The sequence below is a fragment of the Rhinoraja longicauda genome, chromosome 38 (genome assembly GCF_053455715.1).
Source record: "Rhinoraja longicauda isolate Sanriku21f chromosome 38, sRhiLon1.1, whole genome shotgun sequence".
Lineage (NCBI taxonomy): Eukaryota > Metazoa > Chordata > Chondrichthyes > Rajiformes > Arhynchobatidae > Rhinoraja > Rhinoraja longicauda.
This window is the reverse complement of record NC_135990.1, coordinates 14,061,025-14,081,554: the sequence shown is the minus strand read 5'-3', so window position 1 is coordinate 14,081,554 and position 20,530 is coordinate 14,061,025. Positions and strand designations below refer to the sequence as shown.

Genomic DNA, 20,530 nt, shown 5'->3' with positions numbered 1-20,530 from the left:
ACTTGACCTGTTCTTTGTAGAGGTGGAAAGGCTTTAGGCTCTCAGGATATGATTCACTCCCACTGGATACCCAGACAAACTGCTTTTGTAGCTTCAATATTTGTGTGCCTGGGCCAGTTGAGTTTTCAGTCAATGATAACCCAGAATATTGATGATGCAGTTCACAGCAATTGTAATGCCTCTTAGATGTCATGGATAGATGTTAACCCGCTACCCTGTTGGATAATGTCTATTCCTTGTCAATTGTCACCTATTCCTTTCCTCCAGAGATGCTGCCTGACGACTCGCTGAGTTACTCCAGCATTTTGTGTGTATCTTTGGTCCAAACCAGCATCTGCAAGACACTCTGTTGTATATGGTGATTCCCTGGCATAGTGTTATTTGCTACATATCAGCTGATATCTGAATGTTGGCCACTTGCACACAGGGAAGGACTACTTCATTGGCTGAGGAATTTCAGATGGGATTGGACATTGTGTAATCATCAGCAAACATCTCCACTCCCAACCCCGCACCCCCACTTCTAAGATCATAATACAAGTAGGATAGCTGAGGAAACAGCTGAGTATGATTGGGCCGAGTACATAGTTCCACTAAACTGGAAAAATCCCCAAAAAGGCTGCATTTCCAGATTAATGAGCGAAATGGACTGAGAAATAGTGGATGCATTAGTAGTCATTTTCCATTCTTTAATCTATACATCAGTTCCATTGGATCGGTGGGTAGCTATTATAACCCCACTGTTTAAAAAAAGAGGACGAGAGAGAAGATAGAATTATAGACTCGACATTGGTTGTGAGTAAAATGTTAGCTTCTATTAAACTTGCAATAGCAGAGCATTTAGAAAACAGTGAATGGACCAGTTCAATCAGCATGGATTTACAAAATAGAGATCTTGTTTTACAGATTTACTGAACTTTTGAGAGCGTAAGAGCACATGGTATTGGGGGTAGGGTATTGAAATGGATAGAGAATTGGTTGGCAGACAGGAAGCAAAGAGTAGGAATAAACGGGTCCTTTTCAGAATGGCAGGTAGTGGCGAGTGGAGTGCCGCAAGGCTCGGTGCTGGGGCCGCAACTATTTACAATATATCTTAATGATTTGGATGATGGAATTAGAAGTAACACTAGCAAGTATGCAGATGACACAAAGGTGGGTGGCCGTGTGAACTGCGAAGAGGATGTTAGGAGGTTGCAACTTGGACAGGTTGAGTGAGTGGGCAGATGCATGGCAGATGCAATATAATGTAGATAAATGTGAGGTTATCCACTTTGGCAGCAAAAACAAAGGGGCAAATTATTATCTCAATGGTGTCAGATTAGGTAAATGGGAAGTGCAACGAGACCTTGCTGTCCTTGTACACCAGTCACTGAAAGTAAGCGTGCAGGTACAGCAGGCAGTGAAGAAAGCTAATAGCATGTTGGCCTTCATAACGAAAGGATTTGAGTATAGGAGCAAGGAGGTTCTTCTGCAGTTGTATTGGGCCCTCGTGAGACCACATCTGGAGTATTGTGTGCAGTTTTGGTCCCCTAATTTGAGGAAGGATGTCCTTGCTATTGAGGCAGTGCAGCGTAGGTTCACGATGTTAATCCCTGGGATGGCGGGACTGTCATATGAGTAAAGATTGGAAAGACTGGGCTTGTATTCACTGGAGTTTAGAAGGATGAGAGGGGATCTTATAGAGACGTATAAAATTATAAAAGGACTGGACAAGTTAGATGCAGGAAAAATGTTCCCAATGTTGGGGGAGTCCAGAACCAGGGGCCACAGTCTAAGAATAAAGGGGAGGCCATTTAAAACTGAGGTGAGAAGAAACTTTTTCACCCAGTGAGTTGTGAATTTGTAGAATTCTCTGCCACAGCAGGCAGTGGAGGCCAATTCACTGGATGAATTTAAAAGAGAGTTAGATAGAGCTCCAGGGATTAGTGGAATTGAGGGATATGGGGAGAAGGCAGGCACGGATTACTGATTGTGGATGATCAGCCATGATCACAATGAATGGCGGTACTGGCTCGAAGGGCCAAATGGCCTCCTCCTGCACCTATTTTCTATGTTTCTATGTAACCAATAGAGTGGATTGGGAAGAATCAACATATGTAACAGAATTGAGTTTTCAAAAAACTTTTGACAGCAGAATGTAAGATTGAGGATAATGTACTGATGTGGACAAAGAGCTGATTGGCAGACAGGAAAACATGCGTAGGGATAAATGGATTCGACCAGCTTCCACCCCCCACCCCCCCCCGGCACCCAAGTGGCACGCAATGAGTCGTGTGTTGCCATAGGAATCAGTGCATGAACTCCAGTTTTCAGAATATATATTCATTATTTGAGGGAATCAAATGTAATATATCCATGTTTGAGAACAACATAAAGTCTGGTGGGAGCAGGCACTCTAAGGAGAATGCGAAGCTCCAGAGTGATTGGCATATGTATGGCTGTTACATTATAATGTCAGATTATCCATTTTGGTTGCAAATGCAGGATAGCAGATTCTTATCCAAACAACAAGAGAGCTATCGTTATGCACGAAATGCTGAAAATAGATGAGCTGGCGCAGTAGGTGGCTCAGAAGTTAAATAGTATGTTGGCCTTCATTACAAACGTAATTGAGCAACATAGCAGGAATGTCTTACTACAGTTGTACAGTACGTCAAATTAATTTCCACCTACCACGGCTCCATCCCATCCCCCCTGGTCAAATCCCTCCCCACCTATATCCAAGACACCTCACATGCACTCCTTCTCCTCAATAACTTCCGGTTTCCAGGCCCCCACTCCCTCATCTTTACCATGGATGTCCAGTCACTCTACACCTCCATCCCCCACAAGGATGGTCTTGAAGCCCTCCGTTTCTTCCTCGACCGTAGAACCAGCCAATCTCCATCTACTAACACTCTCCTCCGCCTAGCAGAGCTGGTTCTTACCCTCAACAACTTCTCCTTTGACTCCTCCCACTTTCTCCAAACCCGAGGCGTAGCTATGGGCACTCGCATGGGCCCTGCCTCTTTGTCGGGTACGTCGAACAATCCCTGTTTCTGACGTGCACTGGCCCCATCCCCGAACTCTACCTCTGCTACATTGCCGACTACATTGGTGCTACCTCCTGTACCCATACAGAACTCACTAAATTCATACATTTCACCACTAATTTCCATCCTGCTCTTAAATATACTTGGACCATCTCCCTACCGTTTCTGGATCTCACAATCTCCATCACAAGAGACAGACTAGTGACCGACATCTATTACAAACCCATAGACTCCCACAGCTATCTGGACTACACTTCTTCCCACCCTGTCTCCTGCAAAAAGTCTATCCCCTACTCCCCATTCCTCCATCTACGCCGCATCTGCGCCCAGGATGAGGTGTTTCACACTAGGGCATCAGAGATGTCCTCATTCTTTAGGAAATGGGGCTTCCCCTCTTCCATTATAGATGAGACTCTCTATATCCCGCAGCTCCACTCTTGCTCTCCCTCCCCCCATTCGTAACAAGGACAGAGTCCCCCTGTCCTCACCTTCCACCCCATCAACCAGCGTATTCAACAAATTATCCTCCAACATTTCCGTCACCTCCAACGGGATCCCACTACTGGCCACATCTTCCCATCTCCTCCCCTTTCTGCTTTCCGCAGAGACCGTTCCCTCTGTAACTCCCTGGTTCACTCGTCCCTACCTACCCAAACCACCCCCTCCCCAGGTACTTTCCCCTGCAACCGCAGGAGATGCAACACCTGTCCCTTTACCTCCCCCCTTGACTCCATCCAAGGACCCAAACAGTCTTTCCAGGTGAGGCAGAGGTTCACTGCACCTCCTCCAACCTCATCTATTGTATCTGCTGTTCCAGATGTCAACTTCTCTACATTGGCGAAACCAAACCCAGGCTCGGCGATTGTTTCGCTCAACACCTTCGCTCAGTCCGCCTTAATCAACCTGATCTCCCGGTGGCTGAGCACTTCAACTCCCCCTCCCACTCCCAGTCTGACCTTTCTGTCATGGGCCTCCTCCAGTGTCATAGTGAGGCCCACCGCAAATTGGAGGAACAACACCTCATATTTCGCTTGGGCAGCTTACAGCGCAGCGGTATGAACATTGACTTCTCTAACTTTAGATAGTTCCTCTGTCCCTCCCTTCCCCTCCCCCTTCCCAGTTCTCCCACTGTCTTCCTGTCTCCACCTATGTCCTTTCTTGGTCCCGCCCCTCCTGACATCAGTCTGAAGAAGGGTCTCGACCCAAAACGTCACCCATTCCTTCTCTCAGGGATGCTGCCTGACCCGCTGAGTTACTCCAGCATTTTGTGATACCTATGATTTGTACCAGCATCCGCAGTTATTTTCCTACACGGTTGTACAGGACCTCAGTGAAACAGCAACTTGATTAATATGCTTAGTTTTTGTATTCTTTTTTAAGGGAGCATGTCATTGCAGTGGAGGGATTGCAGTGAAAGTTCACAAGATTGATTTGTGGGATGGCCAGACTAACATATTAAAAGAGATTTGATTCTTATAGCTTAGAAGACTGAGAGAAGTCATTGAAGTTAATAAAATTCTGATGGAACTGGACAGGCTAGATGCTGGAAAGATATTTCCAGTGAAAGTCCAAAACCAGGGGTCATAAGCAGGGCGAAAGCTGCTTTGGACTGAAATGTAGAGAAATTTCTTCAGCCAAAGAATATCAGTCTGTGGAATTCTCTACCACACAAGTCTGTTGAGGCCAAACCATTAAATGTGTTCAGAAAGAAGTTATGCGTAGTACAAATGGCTAATTAAATCAAAGAATATGAGGAAAAAACAGAACAAGATTCTGAATTTAAATGATCAGCCAGAATCACATTGAATAGCAAAGCAGGTTTGAAGGCTGAATGGACTATTAGGGAGTACTATTTCCTATATTTATATGTAAGAATTATATGCATCAGACCAGTATCTTCTGAAGCAAATAATCATCAGAACAAATAATTTTCAATTTGGTATATTCTGAAATTCTGAAGAAGTGTCCTGACCTGAAACGTCACCTATCCATGTTCTCGACAGATGCTGCCTGACCCACTGAGTTACTCCAGCTTTTAGTGTCTATCTGCTGCCTGACACGTTGTGTTACTCCAGCACTTTGTGTCTTTTTTTGTCCAATTAACATTCTGGTTTTAATCAAGGAAAAAATTAAGATAATGTATTAAATGCCAAGTGATTTAGCCACTTGCTATCAATTGTTTCTTCAAATTTTGGTTAGGTCCAAGAAATTGTAAGTTTTTTTTCATTAAAAATTCATCATTGTTGGAGCTACGGAAAATAACAAAGCAGAATTCAAAATCTTTTTTGAATGGGATGCATTGCTTCAGCTTTTGAAGGTTTAAAATTACTTCTCAGTAATAAAAATAGACATAAAGCATAAATGTCGTACTGGAATATGATCACTATAACTTCACCACATGCCAATCTGTAAATGTGTTCTTAGGAATTGTGCACTTTGCTAATCCTTAAACAATGGGGAAAAATCAACATAGCTTAAAAGCACAGCAAAACAAAAATGGTTTTCAATATAAACACCACGGGTACCAATTGCTACAGAGACCACATCAAACTACAGAAGATTTAAGGGACATCCCAATAATGCATGCAGGCATCAACTAACACTGCCTAAAATTGAATGGACAGCTTGGACGTCAGACCAAAGGGCCTGTTTCTGTGCTCTACGACTCTGTAACTCAGTAAGAGAATCCTTATATGCCCATCATTGGACAATTGTACCTTTTGAAAGTATTTCTGATTGCTATCCCATAATTCTAAGGCTTGCCAGCATTTTGAAATCCACAATATGAATGTGAGGAAGGAAGAACACTAGAAACTGCAAGAAAATAGGAAAAGAGCCATCTGGCTTGTCAAGCCTTTCCTGCCATCCAATATGGTGATTGCTGATCTGTCCCAGGTCTCAACACTTCATGTGTGTCAGTTCCACAAAGCCCTCAATCCCCCATCTTTCAATAAAATGTCCTCTTTAAATACCTCCAGTATCTTAGCCTCTAAAAACCTTTGAGGTAGCGGACACTGGAGATTCATATGCACCTCAGTTTTAAATATCTGGTCCCTGTCATTTAATTATGGCCCTTCATTCAAGGCTTTCCCACAAGTGGAAACATAACACCTATCCAGTGATGCCCTCTTAATATCTTATATATTTCGATAAGATTCTTCTTGCCTTCAGAAACTACAGATCTGACTTTCTTAGTTGTTCACAACAGGTCAGCTCTCTCATTCCAAGAATTAGCCTGGTGAAACTATTCTGGACGGCCTCTATTCTAGTTTATTCTCTCTGAAATGAGGGACCTTGTTTGTGCACAGTACTTGAGGTGCGACCTCACCAACACTATGTACAATTGTAATAATACTTCTCTATTTTTAACTTCTAGTCCCTTATCAACATGTCAGCGTGCCATTTGCCTTCTTAATTACTTGCTACACCTGCATGCTAACTTTATATTTTCGATGCCTCAAGTTAGAATCATTTACAGTTTTAACTTCCAAAATTCCCCTGGCTAAAATACATTTGTACATAATGAGGTGTCGCTCCAACCCTAGCAACAGGGAAGAAATGGACTCCAGCAGCAGTGGTACAGGTTGCAAAATCCGCCCTCCGACACCGGGACATAGTGGGCCATGTCCAACAAGGCGGAGGGGGCTTTGGCCTGGGAGCAATGAAACCTACCTGGCAAAAGGCTACTCCAGCTGAACGTCGGCACCTGGTGGTGGAGGAGGTGCGCCGCCAAGAAGAAGCAGCCAGGTGTGCCAAAGCTATATCTCAAGCCAAGCAAGGCCGCTGGATGAGGTGGGATGGCATTGAGAGGAGGAATATCACATGGAGTGAGCTGTGGAGCATGGAGTCAAGTATGTTGAGCTTTATTATCAGAGCCACATATGACGTCCTTCCCTCTCCCACAAACTTAAATCTTTGGCTGGGAGAGGATCCAGCCTGCCCCCTGTGTGCAGTTCCAGCAAAGCTCAAGCACATCCTGGTCGGTTGTAAGACCAGCCTAAGACAAGGCAGATACACCTGGCGACACAACCAGGTGCTGAGGTGTTTGGCAGCTGCACTCGAGTGCCAGAGAGTTACCACCAACGCCATGCCTATCAATGCCCAGCTAACATTCCCGCAAATCCCATCCTTCATCCGAGAAGTAGAGAAACGGAAGACTACCACCTCACCTTTCAACTCTTGCCCACTGAGCGCAGCCAGAGACTGGGAAATGCGGGTTGACCTAGGCCAGAGGCTTTCCTTCCCAGTTGAAATTGCAGCTACCAACCTGCGACCAGACCTCGTCCTCTGGTCCAACTCCTGTCCGCGTGTTTTCATCATTGAGCTGACGGTGCCCTGGGAGGAGGCTGTGGACGAGGCATATGAAGGAAAAGGCTGAGATATTCCAACCTTGCAGTAGAGGCAGAGCAGCGAAGTTGGAGTGTAAGGGTGCATCCAGTGGAGGCGGGGTGCAGGGGCTTTGTAGCCAATTCCACCGCAAGGCTCCTGAGGGAAGTGGGAGTCAGAGGGCAGGCCCAAAGGAGGGCAATCAAAGAGCTTGCAAATGCCGCCGAATGGAGCAGTCACTGGCTGTGGCTGAAAAGAAAAGATACTGTCTGGGCTGCCACGTGACCATCTAGAGGCTAACCATAAGACACACACCCAGGTCTGATCACCCTGCGGTAGGCCTGCCTCGACTGAGGGTGTCTTGTGATAAAAGGCCGAAACACCCAGTGATGTTGAGGTACACAACTGGAGATGTGTCTGAATGGTAGCAACATTACCTAGTGGTCACCCCCAAGAACAACACCAGTCAATTGTAGTGCAAACCTTGGGGATTGTAACATCTAGTCCTACTAATCAATTCCAAAGGTAGATCGTGCAACTTCCTTCTGGCACAATATATCAACAATTTGGCCAATATACATATTGTTAAGCTGCATTCCTCTAGTGATCAAGGAATGTGGGGTGTAGAATGAATTTTATATCGTTCTGCTATAATTTAGTTTTAGTTTTGAAAATTAATATATTGGTGTAACTCAGCGATACAGGCAGCATCTCTGGAGAGAAGGAATAAGTAATGTTTTGGCTTGAGACCCTTCTTCAGACTGGAGTCAAGCGAGAAGGAAACTAGAGATATGGAAGGGCAAGGTGTGCAAATGACAGATCACAGCAGATGGGGACGAAGGAAATGTGGAATGGTTCATTGTTATAATAATTCTATTAGCGAGACTAGACGGAGTCTGGGCGATCATTTCGCTGAACACCTTCGCCATCTCCCTAGGCCTACGCCATCTCCCAGTTGATACACACTTTAACTCCTCCTCCCATTCCCTTACTGACCTTTCTGTCCTGGGCCTCCTCGACTGTCTTTCAGCCTAGATCTTTGTGATCATCTATGGAGTGAGACTGCTTATTTTTATATGGACACAATCCCCGAAGGCTTGCAAAGTAATTCATGGTCTCTGCTCCAGCTGTATTTGTTCCTGACAATAAGGCTTTTATTATATTTCCACATTTTTGATGGTGATGTTCCAGTGTTTAACAACTAAAAGAATGATTGACATAAGATTAGTCCAGGGATAGCCACAACTTTTATAAATAAGAGGCTCAGTATCAGTGTTTTTATTGAGGGCTGCCCTCTGAGAGTGGACGTTTCATATGTACTTTATTAAAACATTTTTCCTTTTTCAAATTTTTGGCAGTCATGGTTTCCCTATTGCCCTTCTTTTGCTTCTCAGTCTTGCATTCATTGTGTAGTTTTCCTTTGGATTCATTGTTTCTTTGTTTGAATTTGGAAATATAATGGACAGCTGCACAAAAACAAGTTGAAAGAGTTTTTAGTTTGATACATCTGGGAATCTGTCCTTAAGTGGAACAGATACAGTACTAGTTTCTAGCACTTCCTCCATTACATCACTCAGCGGTAGAGTTGCTGCTTTACAGCGAATGCAGCGCCGGAGACTCAGGTTCGATCCTGACTACGGGCGCTGCACTGTAATGAGTTTGTACGTTCTCCCCGTGACCTGAGTGGGTTTTCTCCGAGATCTTCGGTTTCCTCCCACACTCCAAAGACGTACAGGTATGTAGGTTAATTGGCTGGGTAAATGTAAAAAATTGTCCCTAGTGGGTGTAGGATAGTGTTAATGTACGGGGATCACTGGGCGGCATGGACTTGGAGGGCCGAAAAGGCCTGTTTCCGGCTGTATATATATGATATATGATATGATATGAAATCCAATCGTGCCTTAATTCAGCTGTGCTTCCCATCTTCCAAACTGTATGTCAGCCAGTCCTTAGTTGGGTATTTACTCTTTGGAGTCTTAAACACCACTGGAGTACTACATGGTCAAAGATGCCCTTTCAAGGATGAGACTTTAAACCAAAGTACGGCCTGCCCTTTCAGGTTATTTTAAAAAAATTATCGATATACTGTTTTGAAGAGCGAGGGAGTTGTCCTCAATGTCCAGGCGAAAACTTATTCCACACTCAAAATCAGTAAAACAGATTTCCAGAATATTATCATAAACAGATTTCCAGAATATTCTCATTTTGCTTCCATCAGAACATTCCAAAAAATAGCTGCTATTTTGTCTTCTATATTGAAAATTAGATCCTTACTTGTAGAGTGCTTTTGAATGTCCTATGGTTGCAAAAGATGCCATATAATCGCAGGATATTTTTTTTCATCTATATTTTCTTCCTTTCTTCCATAAACTTTAGGTTCGGTACTTTAACATGCACAATCCAGCTATCAGGACTGATTGCTGATTCTTATCATTTGGCTTGTATTAAATTTGGAATTTCCATAGACGCAACCATTAAAATATTCAGTGTCTCTGATTTATGTAACACCCTCCCATATATTGCGCACCTCCTTGAAATAACATCCTTGCTATGAAGAAAGTAGACGAGAGGGACACAAGAAGAATGAAGATCAACCATAATTAATATTTTTGAAATTGCAACAGTGAATAGATTACAATAATATAGTTCTTCGAAGGGTTACACCAAAATCAATGAATAAAATCAGAGGATTTAGAGTCGGGAGCAAATAGAAGGATAGATCACTGATAATAAATAAAAGAAGAAAATGCTGGAAGCACTCTATAATTATGTCAGCATCTTCAAAAACTGTGGATGACTTGCCTGCTTCAGGGCAAAAAAGCAAATGGTGGAAGGAGGTGGGTTGTTGTGTAGCCTAAGGATCTGTGCTGGGGCCACATTCACACAACCTGTATTAAAGATTAAGATTTTGAAATCAAGAATACAATTTCCAAATTGCTGAAGATATCAAATTTCTGAAAAGGACAGCTACAAATTACAAGATAATATTGATCAATTATAATATGAGCAAATAAATGTTGTTAAAGGTTCAACACAGATAAATGCAAGGCTGGAAGAATAGTGGTCATTTACCAAGTGCATGGTTCCATGGTCATAGAGATACAGCAGGGAAACAAGCCCTTTGGCTCAACAAGTCTTTGCTGACCATCAACCATGTATTTAAACTAATCATACATTAATCCCATATTTTTTAATCTCCCTTCATTTCCATCAACACCCCCGGTCCCCTATTTAACACACTACAATAGCCAATTAATGTACTAGCAAAAACATCTTTGGCATATGAGAGGAAACCCGTGTGGTCAACATGCAAACTCCACACAGACATTGCTTCTATATCGATAATCATTGGCAATGTGAAGCAGCAATTCTACCAGCTGCTCCACTATGTCAACTTCGGTAAGATAAAAGAGCAATGCATTCTTGGAATACAAGTACTCTGACCGCTAACAGTTATGCCTTGAATTAACTGAGCCATAAAAAGAAAGTAAACCGAACACTCGGGTTTATTTCTACAGGAATAGAATCGAAAAGTTTAGGTTATGCCAAACTTCTTCTTCTTCTTGCGTTTGAGGCAGCAGAAGTTATGTAACGCCCTCCATGCGCTGTAGCCAGTACAATGTGCTGTTGTCGAGGGCCGTGAGGTCTACCCCTCCACCAGGAGGATGGAGGACAGTGCAGTCGAAAATGACGTGCTGCGCTGTTTGCTGGTCTGCTCCACACACGCAGGCTGCTGATGAACGCAACCCCCAACGATGCATGTTGGCGTTGAAGTGGCCGACCCTTGTACAGAGCCGGTTCAGGGTAACCCACTCTTTGCGGGGCATGTCCGAGCCGGGTGGGGCTGTGGTGTTCGGTGCGACAGTGAATTGAGGAGGTCACAATTTCTAGTACAGTAACATTACCATGACTGTACAGAGTGCTGGAGTAACTCAGCAGGTCAGGCAGCATTTCTGGAGAACATGGGTGATGTTTAAGGTCGAGACCCTTCTTCAGAGCACTTTCATAACTTCATGTCATGGAAGCAGAACTAGGCCAATTGGCCCACTAAGTCTACTCCGCTATTTAATCATGGCTGATTTATCTTAACATCTCAACCCCATTCTCCTGCCTTCTCCCCATAACATTTGACATCCTGATCAAGATTCTGTCAATTTCCGCTTTAAAAATACCCAATGACTTGGCCTGTACAAACTGTACAAACCCACTAACTAATTCCTCATCATCTTTTTTCTAAAGCTACCTCGTTTTATTCTGAGGCTATGCCCTCTAGTCCTAGACTCTCCCACTGGTGGAAACATCCTCTCCACATCCATTCTATCCAGGCCTTTCCCTATTCGGTAAGCTTCCAAGAGGTCTCCCCTCATCCATCTAAACTCCAGTTAGTATCGTCCCAGTGCCATCAAACGCTCATCATACGTTACCCCAATCATCCCTGACATAGCCTCAGCATTACATCCCTATTTTTATATTTTAGTCCTCTCGAAATGAATGCTAACATTGCATTTGCCTTCCTTACTACCGATTCAATTTGCAAATGAACCTTTTGGGAATCCAGCACTAACACACCCTTTGCACCTCCAATTTCACAATCCTCTTCCCATTTAGAAAATAGTCTATGCCTTTATTCCTACTTCCAAAGTGCATGACTGCACACTTTGCTGCGTTGTACTCCATCTGCCACTTCTTTGCCCACTCTCCCAACCTGTCCAAGTACATCTGCAAAGTCCCTGCTTCCTGTACACTACCTGCCCCTCCACCTATCTTCATATCATCCACAAACTTGGCCACAAAGCCTTCAATTCCTTCAAAGGCCTTCTGAAAATCCAGGTAAACAACATCCACTGACTCTCCTTTGTTTATCCTGCTATTTACTCCCTCAAAGATCTCCAACAGATTTGTCAGGCAAAATCTCCCCTGCACAAAACCATGCTGACTTCGGAGTGAGGGGGTATGGGGAGAAGGCAGGAACGGGGTACTGATTGAGTGATCAGCCATGATCGCATTGAATGGCGGTGCTGGCTCGAAGGGCTGAATGGCCTACTCCTGCATCTATTGTCTATTGTCTATTGTCTACTCAGAAACTTCATCCTTAGTAAAAATCTTAGCATCCACTGAAGACAGGCTAACCAGCCTATAGTTTCCCTCTTTTGCCTTTGCTCCCTTCTTGAACAGTGAAGTCACATGTATAATTTTCCAGTCTTCTGGGGCCACTCCTGACTCTAGTGATTCTTGAAAGATCACCACCAATGCCTCCACAATCTCTAAAGCTATCTCTTTCAGAACCTTGAGGTGTAGTCCATCTGGTTTAGGTGACTTCTCCACATTCAGATCTTTCAGCTTCCCAAGCACCTTCTGCTTGGTAATTCCAACTCCACTAACTTCCACCCCCTGACTCTCTTGAATTTCAGGCACATTGCTGGTTTCTTCAGCTGTGGAGTGACGCAAAAAAATTATTCAATTCCACTGCCATTTCTTTATTCCCCATTACTACTTCTCCAGTGTCATTTTTGAGTGGTCCACTCTTGCCTCTATTTTACTCTTTATATATCTGAAGAAACTTTTGCTGTCCTCTTTTATATTGTTGGCTTGCTTACCTTCATATTTAATCTTCTCTCCCCGTAATGCCTTTTTAGTTACCTTCTGTTGGTTTTAAAAGCTTCCCAATCCTCTAGCTTCCTACTGATTTTTGCAGAATTATATGCCTTCTCTTTTAGTGTTATGCTGTCTTTGATTTCCCTTGTCAGACACGGTCGTCTCATTCTCCCCTTAGAATCTTTCTTCCTCTTTGGGATGAAAAGATCCCGCGTCTTCCGGATTATTCCCAGAATCTCCTGCCATTGCTGCTCCACCGTCATTCATGCGAGGGTACCTTTCCAATCAACTTTAGCCAGCTCCTCCCTCGTGCCTTTGTAGTTACCATTACTCAACAGTAATACCGTCACATCTGATTTCATGTGTAAGAAAGAACTGCAGATGCTGGTTTAAATCAAAGGTAGACACAAAGTGCTGGATTAATTTAGCGGGACAGGCAGCATATCTGTCCTGCTGAGTCACTCCAGCATTTTGTGTCTACATCATCTTCTCCCTCTCATCTTTGTGTTGTTATGTGTATTAACCAGCATCTGCAGTTCTTTTTTCAAAATTACCAGTATGCCACCTTACACCTAAATGAGTGCATGTATCACAATCCATGATATTTTTCTTTATTGTTTTCAGTCCACTATTCCTCATGGCTATAGTTGTTAGTGCTGCCAAATCTGGGCATTGCTGTAAAAAAGCTTAGTAGATGATCTATGGCTTATGTGGAGCCCCATGATTTTATCAGAAATTGCTGTCTTCTATTTTGAATCTCTTTTGGCTCTGCCACATGTGCGATTTATAATTGGAGTCAGATGCTAACCTCTCACTGGCTGTGATTTTCCCTCGCTTCATTTAGTCATTTTGCTGCCTAGTTTCTGCCATCCTCAATGCCAGAGAATAGTTATATTGATTCTGATGAAATAGTTTATAGATTTGTGGAGGGCAAACGACAATTTCTTGATAGGAAACGAGAATGTCATATGATAGTCATCGGACTTGTATACAGGCTAGTTATTGTTTCTATTTTCTTCCTGATGTTAGACATAGGAAGGGCCAAATCAATGTGTTTTCTGTGACTTGACATCCCCATTTAGAACAGGTATATACAGCCACTGTGAAATTAAGTCCTAAAGCACATTCAGCCACAGTGAAACTAAATTCATTAGCATAAGATATAACTCCATATATGACCATAACTCCCTGAAGGTGGCAACACATGTAGGTAGAGTGGTAAAGAAATAATATGATATGGTTGCTTTCTTAGGTCAGGGCATTGAGTATAAAGAGTCAGGAAATCATGATGCAGCTTTATAGAACTTTGATTAGGACGTATTTGGAGTATTGCATGCAGTTCCAGTTGCCCCATAGCAGGAAGGATGTGGAAGCTTTGGAAAGGGTGCAGAGGAAGTTTACCAAATGATGCCTTGATTAGGGGTTTTAACTACAGGGAGACATTGGACAGATTTTGATTGTTTTCACTGGAAAGGTGGATGGGAGATCTGATCAAAGTATGAAAAATTATGAGGCATAGATTGGACAGACAGTCAGAACTTTTTCCCATAATGGAAATATCAAATACTAGAGGGCATTGCTTTAAGGTGAGAGGGGCACAGTTTAAAGAATACTGTATGGTAGCACGGTAGCGCAGCGGTAGAGTTGCTGCTTTACAGCGAATGCAGCGCCGGAGACGCAGGTTCGATCCTGACTACGGGTGCTGCACTGTAAGGAGTTTGTACGTTCTCCCCGTGACCTGCGTGGGTTTTCTCCGAGATCTTCGGTTTCCTCCCACACTCCAAAGACGTACAGGTATGTAGGTTAATTGGCTGGGTAAATGTAAAAATTGTCCCTAGTGGGTGTAGGATAGTGTTAATGTACGGGGATCACTGGGCGGCACGGACTTGGAGGGCCGAAAAGGCCTGTTTCCGGCTGTAGATATATGATATGATATGATATGATATGATATGATAATATGTGCCAGCCAAGTTTTTTTACATAGAGGGTGGCATGTGGTTGGAATTCTTGCCATTGCTGATGTTGGAGGCAGATATAACTGGCATTTAAGAGATTTGGATTGGCACATGGATATGCAGGGAATAGAGGGATATGGATTATGTGCTGGCAGATGTGCTGGGTTGGTCTTGACATCATGTTCGGCACAGACATTGTGGTCCAAGGGGCCTGTTTCTGTGTTGTACTGTTCTATGTTTTATAATAGGAGTAGACCATTTGACTCTTCAAGTCTGCTTTATCATTGTTCAAAATTACGGCTTCTATCTTGAGCACCAGTTTCAAGCACAATCCATAACCCCTTGATTCCTGTTTAGAAATCTATTAATCTTTGTTTTGAATAAGCATTATGACTGGGCACCCACAAACTCATGGGATAGAAAATTATAAAGATTTGCCAACTTCTGTGTGCAGAAATTCCTTCTCATCACAGTCCTAATCCTCAATTTCTTATTCTCAAATGTTGTCCCCTAGTCCTGCCCATATCATTCAGTATCCTTTGCCCAGTCCATGTAAGGTTAATCTTCCCCTTTTCTCTATCTATTGTACTTAAGTTTGACTTGATTGCATTTATGTATGGTACATCTGATCTGTTTGGAAAGCATGCAAACAATGTTTTTCCTGTGCCTCGATACACCAACTTCTACTATGTGCTGTAAGAAGCATCTTAGTCATGCAGAAAAGAAACGGGCCCTTTGGTCCAGCAGGACCATGCCAACCAAGGTGCTCCATTTACGCTAGTCCCACCCGCCAATGCTTGGCCCATATAAACCTTTCATATCCATGTACTTGTCCAAATGTCTTTCAACTGTTGTTATAGTTTCTCCTAACTACCTCCTCCGGCAGCTCATTTCATATACCCACCACACTCTGTGTGGAAATGTTGACCCTCAGATTCCTATTAAATCTTTCCCCTCTGACCTTAAATCTATGTCCTCTGTTTCTTGATTCCCCTACCCTGGATAAATGACTCTGTGCGTCTACCTTATTTATTCCGCTCATGATTTTATACACCTCTATTAGATCACCTCTCATACTCCTACACTCCCAGGAATATAGTCCTAACCTGCCCTACCTCTCCCTTTAGCCCAGGTCCTCAAATCCTGGCAACATCCTTGTAAATCTTCTCTGCACTATTTCCAGCTTAACAAAATCTTTCTTATAACAGGGTGACCAAAACTGAACACAGTTTCTTAAATAGTTCCTTCTTAACCGAGATCTTCGGTTTCCTCCCACACTCCAAAGACGTACAGGTATGTAGGTTAATTGGCTGGGTAAATGTAAAAATTGTCCCTAATGGGTGTAGGATAGTGTTAATGTACGGGGATCACTGGGCGGCACGGACTTGGAGGGCCGAAAAGGCCTGTTTCCGGCTGTATGTATATGATATGATATGATATGATATGATATGATTTGCCATCCTCCAGACCTTTAATGATGACTCGTATTTCTCAGTCAGTGCACCTGCAATTTATTCTCTAGCTTCTCACAATGTCCTCAGATATATCTGATCAGGCCTGGGAGATTTGTCTACCATACGGTTAGTCAAGTCAAGTCAATTTTATTTGTATAGCACATTTAAAAACAACCCACGTTGACCAAAGTGCTGTACATCTGATTAGGTACTAAGGAAAAAATGAAACATACAGTAGCACGCAAACATAACACCACATAAAAAACAGTTCACAGCGCCTCCTACATTGTTATAGGGATGCATCACAACCTGGTTTGGGAACAGCTCCATCCAAGAATATAAGAGTTGTGCACATAGTCTTCCTTCCATTGAATCCATCTACACTCCACGCTGCCTCAGCAAGGCCGCCAGCATAATCAACACCAGTCTCACCCCTGTCACTCTTTAGATTTTTAGACTTTAGAGATACAGTATTGGGTCCTTCTTGTCATGGGGTGATGCAATGCCCCAAATGTGACTGATGTGGTTCTATAAAGCTGCAACCTTACTTCCTGGATCTTTTCCTTAATATCCTGACCGATAAAAGCAAACATATCATATGCCTTTTTTTACCATTCTATCAACTTGTGTTGCTACTTTCAGGGAGCTGTAGACATGGACCCCATGATGCCTCTGTACATCATGCCATTAAGTATCCTGCCATGTTGGGTGACACAGTGTCACAGCTGGGAGAGCTGCTGCCTCTCAGTCGCAGAGACACAGGTTCAATCTTAACCAGGTGCTGTCTGTGTGCTGACGAAGTCAATCTGAGTGTTCCCCAACCATGGATGAACCGCGAGGTACATTCACAGGTTAAGGCCAGATCTGCTGTGCACAAGTCAAATAATCTCAAGCGGTACAAGAAGGCCAGCTATGATCTCTGCAAAGCCATCAAGAATGCCAAGAGGCAATACCGGGACAAACTTGAGTCCCAGTATAATCGCTCGGACACATGGAGAATTGTGGCACGGTCTGAATAAGATAACTGGCTGCAAAGCAAGGTCAGGCAACATCATTGGCGAAAGTGCGACCCTTCCGGATGAACTGAATGCTTTCTATGCTCGCTTCGAGCAGAAGGCCAACAGGGTGGGGTCACCTAGCCCTTCAGACTCCAGTGTGCCTCTCCCCAGGTCGACTGTAGCAGAGGTTAGATCGGCCTTCCTAAGGGTAAAATCACGAAAAGCGACTGGCCCAGACGAAGTCCCTGGCCGTGTCCTTAGTAGGTGTGCGGACCAGTTACCTACTTCAAGAAGACCACCATCATCCCAGTGCTGAAGAAAAGCAAGACCTCATGCCTAAACGACTACTGTCCAGAGGCCTTGACATCCATCATCATGAAATGTTTTGAGAGGCTAGTTATGGAACACATTAAATCCAGTCTACCCTGAGGGCTGCAGTTCGACTACTGCCACAACAGGTCCACGGCCGATGCCATCGCCCTAGCCCTACACTCATCCCTGGAACACCTGGATAAGAGAGACTCCTATTCATAAACTACAACTCTGTTTTAATACCATTAACCATCCAAGCTTACCACCACACTTGCGGGACTTGGTATCAGCATTCATCTCTGTAACTTGATCCTCAACTTGGCAATGGCCAGGAAAGCACACCAATGCCTCTACTTCCTTAGAAGGCTTAGGAAGTTCAGCATGTTCCGTACAACTCTCACCAACTTCTACAGATGCACCACAGAAAGCATTTTAGCCAGGATGCATCACAGCTTGGTTTGGGAATAGCTCCATCCAATACGGCAAGAAATTGCAGTGAATTGTGAACGCAGCCCAGACCATCACACAAGCCAACCTCCCTTCTTTTGACTCCATCACACTGCCTCGGCAAGGCCAGCAGCATAATGAAGGATAAGTTGCACCCTGGCCATTCCCTCTTCCCCACTCTCCCATCAGGCAAAAGGTATAGAAGTGTGAAAATGCACACCTCCAGATTCAGGGACAGTTTCTTCCCAGCTGTTATCAGGCTGGCTTTACTTTGGACTAATCATTATTCACTTATCATGTATCTATACACTGTAAATAGCTTGATTATAATCATGTATTGTCTTTCTGCTGGCTGGATAGCACGCAACTAAAGCTTTTCACTGTACCTCGCTACACATGACAATAAACTGAACTGAAACTGGAATTTGCACGTTCTCCCTGTGAACCCCCTGTGGATTTTCTCCAGGTAGCTCTGGTTTTCTCCTACATTCCAAATATGTACAGGTTTATAGGTTAATTGGTTTGTAAATTGGCCCTAATGTGTAGGGATTTGATGCGAAAGTGGGATAATGTATAACTCGTGTGAACAGTAGATTAATAGTTGGCATAGACTTGATGGGCTGAAGGGCCTCTTACGATACTATAGTTCTAAACTAAGCTAAACTTAACATGAACTGTATACTTTCCTCTTAAATTTAATCTCATAAAGTGTAAAACCTCAAACTGCTCAGATTAAACTTGCATCTATTATTTTTTTGCCCATATCTGTAACTGATCTATATCCTGTTACATCCTTTGAATAAGAAAATAACTGCAGATGCTGGTACAAATCGATTTATTCACAAAATGCTGGAGTAACTCAGCAGGTCAGACAGCATCTTGGGAGAGAAGGAATGGGTGACGTTTCGGGTCGACCCGAAACGTCACCCATTCCTTCTCTCCCGAGATGCTGCCTGACCTGCTGAGTTACTCCAGCATTTTGTGAATAAATACATCCTTTGAATTCCTTCTTCATTGTCCGTAACTCCACCAACTTTTGTCTTGTCTACAAACTTACTAATCAATTCATGCAAGTCATTTCTATATATCACAATAATAGAATCCACAGCATAGATCCCTGTCAAAGATCTGCAGCCAGAATAACCTCCTCCCATCTTTACTCGAAGGTATCACAAAATGCTGGAGTAACTCAGCAGGTCAGGCAGCATCTAGGAGAGAGGGAATGGGTGACGTTTCGGGTTGAGACCCTTCAGACTGATGTCAGGGGGGCGGGACAAAGAAAGGATATAGGTGGAGACAGGAAGACAGTGGGAGAATTGGGAAGGGGGAGGGGGGGGGAAGAGAGGGACAGGAACTATCTAAAGTTGGAGAAGTCAATGTTCATACTGCTGGGCTGCAAGCTGCCCAAGCGAAATATGAAGTGCTGTTCCTCCAATTTCCGGTGGGCCTCACTATGACACTGGAGGAGGCCCATGATAGAAAGGTCAGACTGGGAGTGGGAGGGGGAGTTGAAATGCTCACCCACCGGGAGATCAGGTTGTTTAAGGCGGACTGAGCGAAGGTGTTGAGTGAAACGATCGCCGAGCCTGCGTTTGGTCTCGCTGATGTAGAAAAGTTGACATCTTGAGCAGGGAGAAACAATAGATGAGGTTGGAGGAGGTGCAGGTGAACCTCTGTCTCACCTGGAAAGACTGTTTGGGTCCTTGGATGGAGTTGAGGGGGGAGGTAAAGGGGAAAGTGCCTGGGGAGGGGGTGGTTTGGGTAAGAAGGGACGAGTGGACCAGGGAGTTACAGAAGGAACGGTCTCTGCGGAACGCAGAAAGGGGAGGAGATGGGAAGATGTGGCCAGTGGTGGGGTCCCGTTTGAGGTGACGGAAATGTTGGAGGATGATTTGTTGGATACGCTGGCTGATGGGGTGGAGGGTGAGGACAAGGGAGATTCTGTCCTTGTTACGAATGGAGGGAGGGGGAGCAAGAGCGGAGCTGCGGGATATAGAGGAGGCCCTAGTGAGAGCCTCATCTATAATGGAAGAGGGGAAGCCCCGTTTCCTGAAGAATGAGGACATCTCTGATGCCCTAGTATGAAACACCTCATCCCGGGTGCAGATGCGGCGTAGACGGAGGAATTGGGAGTAAGAGATAGACTTTTTGCTGGGGACAGGGTGGGAAGAAGTGTAGTCCAGATAGCTGTGGGAGTCAGTGGGTTTATAGTAGATGTCAGTCACTAGTCTGTCTCCTGTGATGGAGATGGTGAGATCCAGAAACGGTAGGGAGATGTCGGATATAGTCCAAGTATATTTAAGAGCAGGATGGAAACTGGTGGTGAAATGTATGAATTCAGTGCGTTCTGAATGGGTGCAAGAGGTAGCACCAATGCAGTAGAGTTCGGGGATGGGGCCGGTGTGGGTCTG

At 44.0% G+C, this 20,530-nt stretch overlaps 1 protein-coding gene across 1 annotated transcript in view; it reads left to right on the top strand.

The window, feature by feature from the left end:
* LOC144610945 (fibrillin-1-like) overlaps positions 1-20,530 on the top strand; it is a 330,240-nt gene that overhangs the window by 102,196 nt on the left and 207,514 nt on the right. The window lies entirely within an intron of this gene.